A 9496-nucleotide genomic window follows, 5' to 3' on the forward strand; every position below is an offset into this window, starting at 1 on the left:
GCACAGCTTCAGCCGCAGCACCCCGGGGATGAGGGGACACCTCGGGGGATGTCAGGCCTCGAGGACAGTCCCTGCGTGTGGCCAGCTGGGAGCAGGGCTGGGCTGTCCGGAGACACCATGACGGGGATGGGGGATGCAGGTCAGGCCCAGCGGCCCCTCCGTTTCCTTCCAGCCCTAACGTCTGCGCAGCCGACTGCTGCCCTGGGAAGATTTACGGAGCAGCAGTAAGTATTTCACCAGCTCTTTATTAATAACGCGGCAATAAAAAAGGTGCAGCCTTTCTTCCCAAGGACTCGCAGAGCCCCTAATAATCCAAGGAGGGATTTGGCTCCCCCCGGTAGATGGCTCACCGGTGGGCATGCTTTACGGCCCCTTTGTTGGAGAGGGGCTGTCCCCCAGCATCAAAGTGCGAACTGAGGCTCGGTGATGGGCTACCCCATAAATCTCTCCTCCCTAATCCTTTCCTTTCTACCATTTGCAAACTGGAGGAGGTGGGGGTGGACTGGATGAGGCAGGCCAGTTTTAACCCTTTGTGCTTTGGGGGATCTTCTCCTCCTGAGCAGAAGAACCATGTGTGTGAGAGGAAGACTGGTGCGTAGCCACCTTTGAGCAGCAGGTAGTTGTGTTCTGCAATTAAACCCCAAATGACAGCTTAAAGAGCTCCTTTAAGTTTAATAAGCCCACCACTGTATATAAGGAATAAATCTGGCTGCATTACAATCACTTCCAACTACTTAAGCAATAAATGCAGAGCTCTGCTCTTACTCACCCATTACGTGGGTAGGGTTGCTTCGCTCCTCGCTTGGTTTCCAGGGCTGGGATGCCAGAGGAAGGCCCAGCCCCAAATTCAGAGACAAATCAACACTGTGGAGACTACAGGCCTGTGGTAGGGAGGTGGGGTGGTCTGGGGCTTTAGTTTGGGACCACTTGGATCTGGGACCAAAACTAAACCCTTGTGGGCTCTGTGGAGGCGAGGAAACTGTCCGAGTCAAATCCCCAAATCTCCTTTTAATTTGTGGCTGGTGATATGTCGGACTCTGGAAAGATGTGTGGCATCCTGGCTACTCAGCGCTGATCCTAGAGGCAGAGGTGAAGGAGGACCTAGGTGAAGAGCAAGAGGAAGGATGGCGATTTCGGTCTGCAGGTGTTTGTGCAAACAGTTTCTTCAAGGGCAGGTTTTACAGGCGGGACTGTCACTGTCATGTTGTGGCACCAAACAACTTCTTGGTGGCTTTCTGCCCTCCCCGTGCCCACTGGAGGTGGGATCAGGTACAAGGGCCATCGGTGGTCGCCCGAGACTCAGGCAGTCTGGCAGCAGACCTTGTGCAGCATTCAAGCTGCCACACCGGGCTTCCCAACCTCTCCTGGCCCTGTTACCCAAAATCTGCCCAGTGAGGGACACCTCTGTGCCCAGGAGAAGCAGGAGCCAGCCCAGAGCAGGATGGAGCCATGAAGGGCTGCTGCGAGCACCTTGTCCCCTGCTCCCTGCAGCTGCCGATGTCTCCATCCTCCAGGCACTGCAACGGTTGAAAAATGAACTTTGTGTCCGCTTTATCATAAAAGATCCTGGGCTTTTTAAGCCCAGCTTTATAAACAGTGATGAAAGGTCCTGCAACGGGCAGAGGTCTGCTTTTGAAATTGAACAAATTGTCGTTTTATGGTTCCCGTGTGGTGGGGGGGCTGTAAATCTCCCAGCATTTAACGCATCTGTTCTTTTCCAACCACGCTACCAGCATCTCGAGGAGGAGAGGGAGAAATATCTGACATTTCCTGACATCGGCTGCTCTCACAGCCCCCGGGAGCTCCTCGGGAAAGTTTTTAAAGTAATATTTATGGATGATCATGGTGAATCAGGGCCTGAAAGGTACAGAGACAGGACTGGTGTTCATTAACATTTGGAAACTGTGCACTGAGGATTTCCCTGTGGAGGGGCAAAAGGAATGGAGTGAAAGTGAAATAGCTTTCGAGGTAATCCAGGTCTTTCTGAAAATTATTGTTGTTGGTAAAAATCAGAACCGTATTTTGGATGAAGAAAAAAAATACATTGTGGGGATGGTTTCCCTTAAAGTGGCTTTCTTTCTAAAAGTCCACAATGAGTTCCTTAGCAAAGACGTTTGTTCTTACTGATATATGGATATACGGTTGGTTTTGGTCTTTGTCTCATACACATCTCCATATTAAAACAACAATATATCTGCTCCAGCTAATTACCTAGGAATAGCTTCCATTTGATATTTTTTGATATCCCTCATTGCCACAAACCATTTAGTTTCCACTTGATAAAAACATCCTTAAAGCATTGCTCTCACACCGGCTTTCATGTGATGTTCTCCGAGGTGAACTTCCACGTCTCAGTAAATAACAGATCTTTGACGGAGACTTGTAAAATCCCTCGGCGGTTACTCAGCATTAATTACTCGGGTTTTATGAACAGGAAAACTATGCACCGGAGGACGGCTGGTTTGGTAGAGCGCAAGTGGAATCAGGTCCGGGGGTTTCGGCTTTCAGTGCATTTTCCTAAGGGCAACGGCGGTGCCCTTGTAAGTCAGTTAAAAGCCTCCCACAGCCCTGACTGATAACACGGAGTCCCTAGAGGTGAGCCAAGGTTTGTCCATAATGTATTTATGTAAAGTATCTTTGGAAGGATTTATTCAAATGAATGCAGGGAGGAGATAAGGCCACACGTGTCCTTTGAGCTAGCTGTTTCTTTCAGCACAATGTCTTGGGGCTTATCTGAGTGTACCTAAGATCAGAATTAGCCAGAGAGGGACACAATTAGGGGATGTTGGCAAAACAACATACAGATTGCTCCTTAATCCCCAGGGTTTGAATTTCTCGGGACTTCTGCTATGTCCCTGCACATCCTGCTCCTAGCAAGGACCACGTCCCACCTTCACAGCATGCTGAGTGGTGGCACCTCTGGTGGTCCTGCGTGGAGCCATCGGCAGCCCCACAAGCACAATCCCCCAGCTAGGAACTGCTCCTGGCCCACCTCTGCTCAGCTCTGTGAGCTTGGCACAAGGTGAGGAGCGCGGCCTGGGCAGCCCACACCTCTCCCTGGGGACACCGGGGCCCCAGGGAGGTGGCGGAGAAGCAGAGGAGGGGTGCTGTGCCTGGTGCATGGAGCTGCAGCTGCTCTGCCCCATCCCCTGGGAGCAGGGTGGGTTTGGGACACAAAACCACAATGAGTTCAGCAGCAGCACAACAGTGGGGCCATGCCCAGCTGACCCTTGCGAAATGCCACCGAGCTCCCCAGCTCCCGGCATGCCGCGCCGCCGCTCATAGCCCAGTGCTGGACTGTTACCACAGGCAGCAAAAAAAAGGTTTGGTTTTTTTTCGCTTTTCAGTGACTTCATGAATCCAAGACACTGCCAATTCTCTATCATCTGCGGCATTTAAAATGTCAGCACCTCCCTCCCAAATGGAAATGGAGTTAAAGGTCCTGCGCTAGCCTGTGCCCCTTGCTCCGCTCCTCCTGAAGGACTTTATAGCACACGGCCAAATCCTGCCCCTCTCTGTCTCTGCTGAGCTGAATTGTGTTTGCAGAGTGCTGGGGCCTTGCCAAACCGCAGCCAGGTTCGGGCTGCCCCTGGCCTGTCCATGGTAGGTGCCGTAGCTCTTTGCTCACTGCTCACTGCTTCCATGTCTTCTTCCTTCCATGTCTTCCCAGCACCTCCCTGTTAAAAAGAAGCCTCCATCTCTCCCCCTTGCTTTCTTTTTGCTGAGACTCTGCTTGGAACTTGCGTAAAGCTTGCCCAAAAATAACACTGGCCACTCTCCCAGCTGTGGGCGTCATGACTTCTGTGCAGGGAAGGCTGCGCTCTCATTTGCTTCGTGGCAGATTTCGGTCAGCTTTGGCCCCACTCCATCCATGCTGGTACCAAATTTACAAGGTTCCTCCTTCCAAGCCTTTCACTCTTCTCCTGGGCTTACCTTTGCCTCGCTGAGGCCTTGTCTCTGGGAAGCCGCGGTGTTTTCTTGGCACAGCCACCTGCGAAACGTGGCACAGACAAACCAATAAAACCAGCCAATAAACTCCGCGACGTTTCTTTCCTCTGCTGCAAGTGGCCAAGGCAGCGCCGCTTCCTTTGGGATGACATTACAGCGCAGCAGAGAGGATGAGACTCGGATCCTTTCCTATTTGGTTCCCAGCCATTGGATAATTTTTCCACTGGTGCAAGAAGAGGAATTTTTTTAAAGGGAAAATAGTTACAGAGACAACTGCCGCGGGTGCTGGTGGGTCAGCCTGGGGTCCCTGCTCAGGTACCAGCCTCTTGGGCAGTGGTTGCTCATCAAAACTGGAGTGAGAGCCACAGGCCTGATGCCCAGCTGATGCTACTTAGTCAAACTTTTATCATTTTAATGAGCTCGACATGCACAGATCACCTGTGATGGTAGCTCACTCGCATGCTTCTGGCAAGAGGTGCAATAAAGAGAAGAAGGGTGCTTTTTCGCTCTCAGAAATCCTTTCTCCTTCTCAAAAAGGCCAGCCAGTGTCTTTTGGGGAGGGGAGAGGCCTGCTGCTGGCTGCAGCCCTGCTGGGGACAGGGGACATCTCCCGAGGGATGCAGGCGGAGGCGGCAGGGGACCAGCCCTGTGCCCTGGTCCAGCCCTTGGCTCTGCCCTGCATTAATTTAAAATGCTGTGAAGTGAGAGGGGTGGGGTGGGGAATGCTGTCTAAAACTTGTTCGGAGCCTTTGCTGGATAAATCTCCATGGAATTTAATTTAAAGGAGCTGACACCAGTATGAACCATGCCAGCACCACCAGCTCTTGAACACGTCCTACCAACTGCCCGCAGGGCTCTTGCTTTCTTATTTAAAGCGAAGACTAAAAGCAGCTACAACTGCTTAAGAGCTCTGTGCAAAAAGAACACTTTTTTCATCTTTTCACTGCAGAAGGAAACAGCATCTGCTATAAGAATCTGGGACGGACAGCACTTCTCCCAGCCTGGCCGCAGCAGAAGCAGCCCGTGAACCAACGCGGAGCCTCGTCTGCTGGCCCCGCAGGCTGCAGAGAGCCAGGGCAGAGGGAGAAGGGAAATAAAGGAAAGACTTCCAGGAAAGGGAAGAAGGCAACCCTGTATTTACAAGTGTGTACCTGTGCTTAAGCAAAGTCCCCGAAATGCTACTGGAACACAACGCCAGGCTGCTTTATAGTAAAGCAAGCTCCGTGAGGTTGTGTGTCTGCTCGTGAGCTTCAGCTGACGAGTGACAGCTCTGAAGAGGCAGGAAAGTGGTCAGGAGTAAGCATGAAACATGTAAGATTGCAGAATTCAAAAGGATAAACATTATTTGATACCTTATTTATAGGGCACCACAGGGGAAAGGTAAAGGTTTCAGAAAAGAAAGAAGCACTTTAATTTTATCTGGAGATTTTCCAACAATAAAATCTAATCCATCATTCTCTCAGTGTGACTGCTCTTAATGAAAATTTAGAGGCTGTGACTGAAATTTAGAATTCACAGGGGATACTATTAGGAAGATGTCTAGCAGCTATGCAAAACCTGTTATATCATAGCCCCTGCCAAAGGCCGGGGGAAGAGTGGGGTGTGAAGCGGACAGCTTTGAATTCAGCGTGCCGAGGCCGAGCGACGCCGAGCCTTCCTCACCGGGTGGCAGCGGGGCTCATCCCAGGGCCCAGCTCACCGGGACTATGCCAGCAGCCAGGCCTTGCCGGTGCCAGGCAGGGTGGGTTTCCTATTTACCACTTGGGCTGAGACCCTCCAGGTTCATTTCGTGCCGTGCAGCCTGGCTTGTTGGTGGTTATTTAAGACGTGCAGTGCCCGGGAAGCACGAGGACTGGAAGGAGCCCGAGGGGAAGGCTGGCCGTCTCTAATCGTTCCCAATCCTCTGCACTTTATTTTTAATCAAAGCAGATCACTAGGCTGTTTCCAATAGTTTTTAATGGGCAAAAAGGAGCTTCAATTATAAAGACAATAATGGTAAATTATTTAAGGGCCTGGATGTACATCATGAATCAGTTTAATACCAAAGTCACTGCCAATTACTCAACTGATTCAAAATGAGACTCCATCACAAAATGTTAAATCACAGGATAAATCTGTCCTAGGAAGGGCTTTAGTAATCAAAATTCTCTCAAAGCAGAAAAACCTTTTCTAAAAGCAGGGGGAAAAAAGGGTTACAGCTTAAGCCAGACATTATATAGTAATGCCAGATGTTAAACAGTTGACTTAAATTATTGGCAGCTATCAAATGCAAGATACTAATACTACTGGTTGCAGAGCTATGCCACCAAGTTTGCAATCTGTGGAATGGGCTTAAATATTCCTTTAATTTTCTGCCTATGGATAATAAGCAATTTGGATTAGCTTCCGCAGAATAATAACCTCCTAATTCTCAGCAGATGAGTCTAAGACTTCTGCAACATCAAAAAGCCAAGGCTGTGCTTAATATGTAACCTTTAATGGCATATGTTTTTAAATTATACGACTCCACTGGACGTGTGTAATTAAGCACAAGAAATGCCTGTAACCACTCTGCTTGCCTTGCAGCAAGGAGAAGGCACCTACGTTGTCCCAAATGCAGAACAAAACTAAAAATCTGTTCACAGATTGGCACTCAAAGGAAAATGTCTATCTGCACCCCAAATTGGCCATTAAAACACCCATGTATGCAGTCCCATACATCCTAGGCATCCTGCAGCAGCCCTCACCGTGCTGTCCATCCCTGGCTGAAGGGATGGGGACCTGGGGACGGCCTCATCCCCCGTGCTGCTCAGGCTCGCATCCTTGTCCTGTGTTTTATTCTCGCCCTGCACTGGGCTCCAGGATGCATTACAAATAAATGAAGCAGCCATAGCCAGACCTGTTCTCCAGCTGTTTGCTCATCGATGTGCATTGTGCAAATTATAAAAGCTCCCCAGCATGGCCACAAGGCTACACATCCCGTGAGCTTTTGTTTTGTCTTAATTTGTGTTTTTTGTTTTGTTTTTTTTTCCTTCCCTGAAAAAGAGCTGCAGGCACTTGTGCGCTGGGCACGCTCCTGGTGCTGCATCACGGGAAGGTCCCTGCGGGGGCTGGAGGTGGGAGGGACAGTGGCGAGGAAAGGGTCAAAACATCCTCCTGGCTGTGAGCAAAGGAGGAATGTTGGCAGGGGAAGCCTTGCCACAGGAATAAGAGGTTGTCCTGGCTGTTCAGATTACTCCACATGGGGTGAGTAAAACTGTCGGTCGGACTGAAGCGTCTGATATACAAAGGGGAATAAAAACTCATTAAAGGTCTAAAAGGAAACTCTATTAAAATACCAAATATAAAACAGAGGAGACTCGATCACCCCAGTGCTAGAGAAGTGTCAGAGCTTGAGCGAACCTGGCTTTTTTTTTCCTGAAAGCAGAGGAAATGTGTTTTGTGGAAAGCCAGGTGGGATGAGGGGCAGGTAGGGTGTCAAAGAGCACTGATAATATTTCAGGGTCTCGCTAGGAGCCTGGAATACGAAGGGGATTTATTCAGTTTTCGGCAGGGAGGAGAGTGCTAGCAGATTTTTGAAGGCATTCCAACGCTGTTCATGTTCATCTGTTTCTTAAATCGCGAGTTGCTGGCTGCCGTGGAGGGGAGCATCTCCACCTCCTCTGTCCCCACCGCGCCGCCAGCAGCAACTCAGCGCGGCTGTGTCCCTGTGGTCCCCCTGCCCTGGCCCGCTGGGGTCCCCCCAAAAGCCAACAAACCAGACCGCTTTTACAGGGCCCGAAATACCCCGAGAGCGGTCCTTCTCACGGCATCTCATTTCTGCTTTATTTGATCTTGGGGAAGGGAAGAAATTACAATAGGAAGGAGCTAACCGAACCGTTTTCTTCCAAGCATGAAAAAGTCGGGTCATCCTGTGAGTGCTGGAAGCAAGGGAGCCTGGTTTCCGACAGACTCGTTCTTCATGGCTGATGGGCTTAAAAACCAAACAGTATTAGGGCTGTCCCCCTTTGTAGGGGACACTACTTCTCCGCTGGCTTCTCCTGCTTGGGGACATGGGTGGTGCACAGGCATGAACGCTACCAAGGCTTCTCCACAGATGGGGAATTTTGCCCCACCTCTTCCCAGATTTGAAGGTTTTGGATCAGGGTTGAATTCAGGAAAGGCATAAACCGAGGGTTCCTCCCTCACACACACACATCTCTTATCACTACATTTTTGGAACTTCTACCTGCCGTACATTTGGTTGAAATCAGCACCAGAGCTCAGTAATTACCGGGGGTCGCATTTGTATGTGGGCTGTCACCACATGCATCTCATGTCCTCACAAAATCAGGGTTCAAGTAAAAGCTTGATCTGCTTTAGACAGAGGTATAGAGCTGCTAACGCACAGTGAGGCTTGGTTTTTTTCAGCCCTCCCTCTTGGACCCTAGCTTTTGGAGAACAAGGATGGCTCCCTCCCACCTTGGTGACTTCTGGACACAAACAGGGCCCGTCATTCACTCACGCACACATTATAACCACGTAAGCCTTGTTTCCGTATGAAACCTGAGCAGAGCTGCTGCCACACAGCAGACGACACTTCGTCAGCCCATTGCAATGCTCGGAGGCACTTCAAAGATCAAGGGGAGGGGGGACCGCCTTCAAGGCACCGTGGAAAGTTTGCCCGTAACAGAGGCAACAACTCTGCCGAGACGCCAAAGGTAGCTGGAAATGACCGCAAGCCTTTTCCCAGCAGCTCCGTTAGGAGAATCTCTTTCACAGCTCTAGCACTGAACATCCTTTTCGGGGCCAACAAGCTCGAGGGGGAGTCAGCTCGCAGTGCCAGCACAGATCTGCGGCACCTTGCTCGGGCGCAGCAGGCTGATGGATTAGCACTCGTCCAAGGGCAATTGTAGGTCTCAATCCTCTGAGCCTTTTCCAGCCGACTGATCTATCCCAAGCCTTTCATCGGATACAAATGGGCCTTTGACTTTCAACAGAATGAAGCAGCAGTAAATATAAATGGGACGCGAATATATTTTTTTTTTTGAATGGATGTTTTAATGGTCTGTTTGCTCTACAGCTCTGATGTTGCAGTCAGAGAGGAATTCCACCTCTACTTCAGGAGCCGGAGGTAGAAATCCATTCCCCTGGTCCCCAGTAGCTCACTCCCACTGAGCTGAAGTCTTCTGCATCTTCAGTTATTCCTTGACCTGGTCCAGACTGGTCCATTCCTCCCTTAAGGTTTCACTTCCCAACCTGCTGCTAATTATTGCCTATATTCCACTTCTTTATTTTGAGACTACCAGTTACCCCAAATATACACCTATATAAATTTTTATTCCCATTCCGGGCACCTGACAAACACGAGCCCACGCTGTGCCAAGCCCCAGCAAGCAGCAGAACAAGGTTCCTGCTGCCTTTGCACAGAAAGGGCAGGGACAAGTGCACAGCAAAGCAGTCAGTGCTCTGAGGTGATGGGGAAGCTACTTCTCTCATGTGCTAGAGATAAAAAGAGAAGAATACATTTGCATTTCCAGGTGTGTTGGAATTGAAATGCATTGCATGCCAGCCTAAATCAGTGGTATTA

This window comes from Cygnus olor, chromosome 15 (assembly GCF_009769625.2).
Source record: "Cygnus olor isolate bCygOlo1 chromosome 15, bCygOlo1.pri.v2, whole genome shotgun sequence".
Classification (NCBI taxonomy): domain Eukaryota; kingdom Metazoa; phylum Chordata; class Aves; order Anseriformes; family Anatidae; genus Cygnus; species Cygnus olor.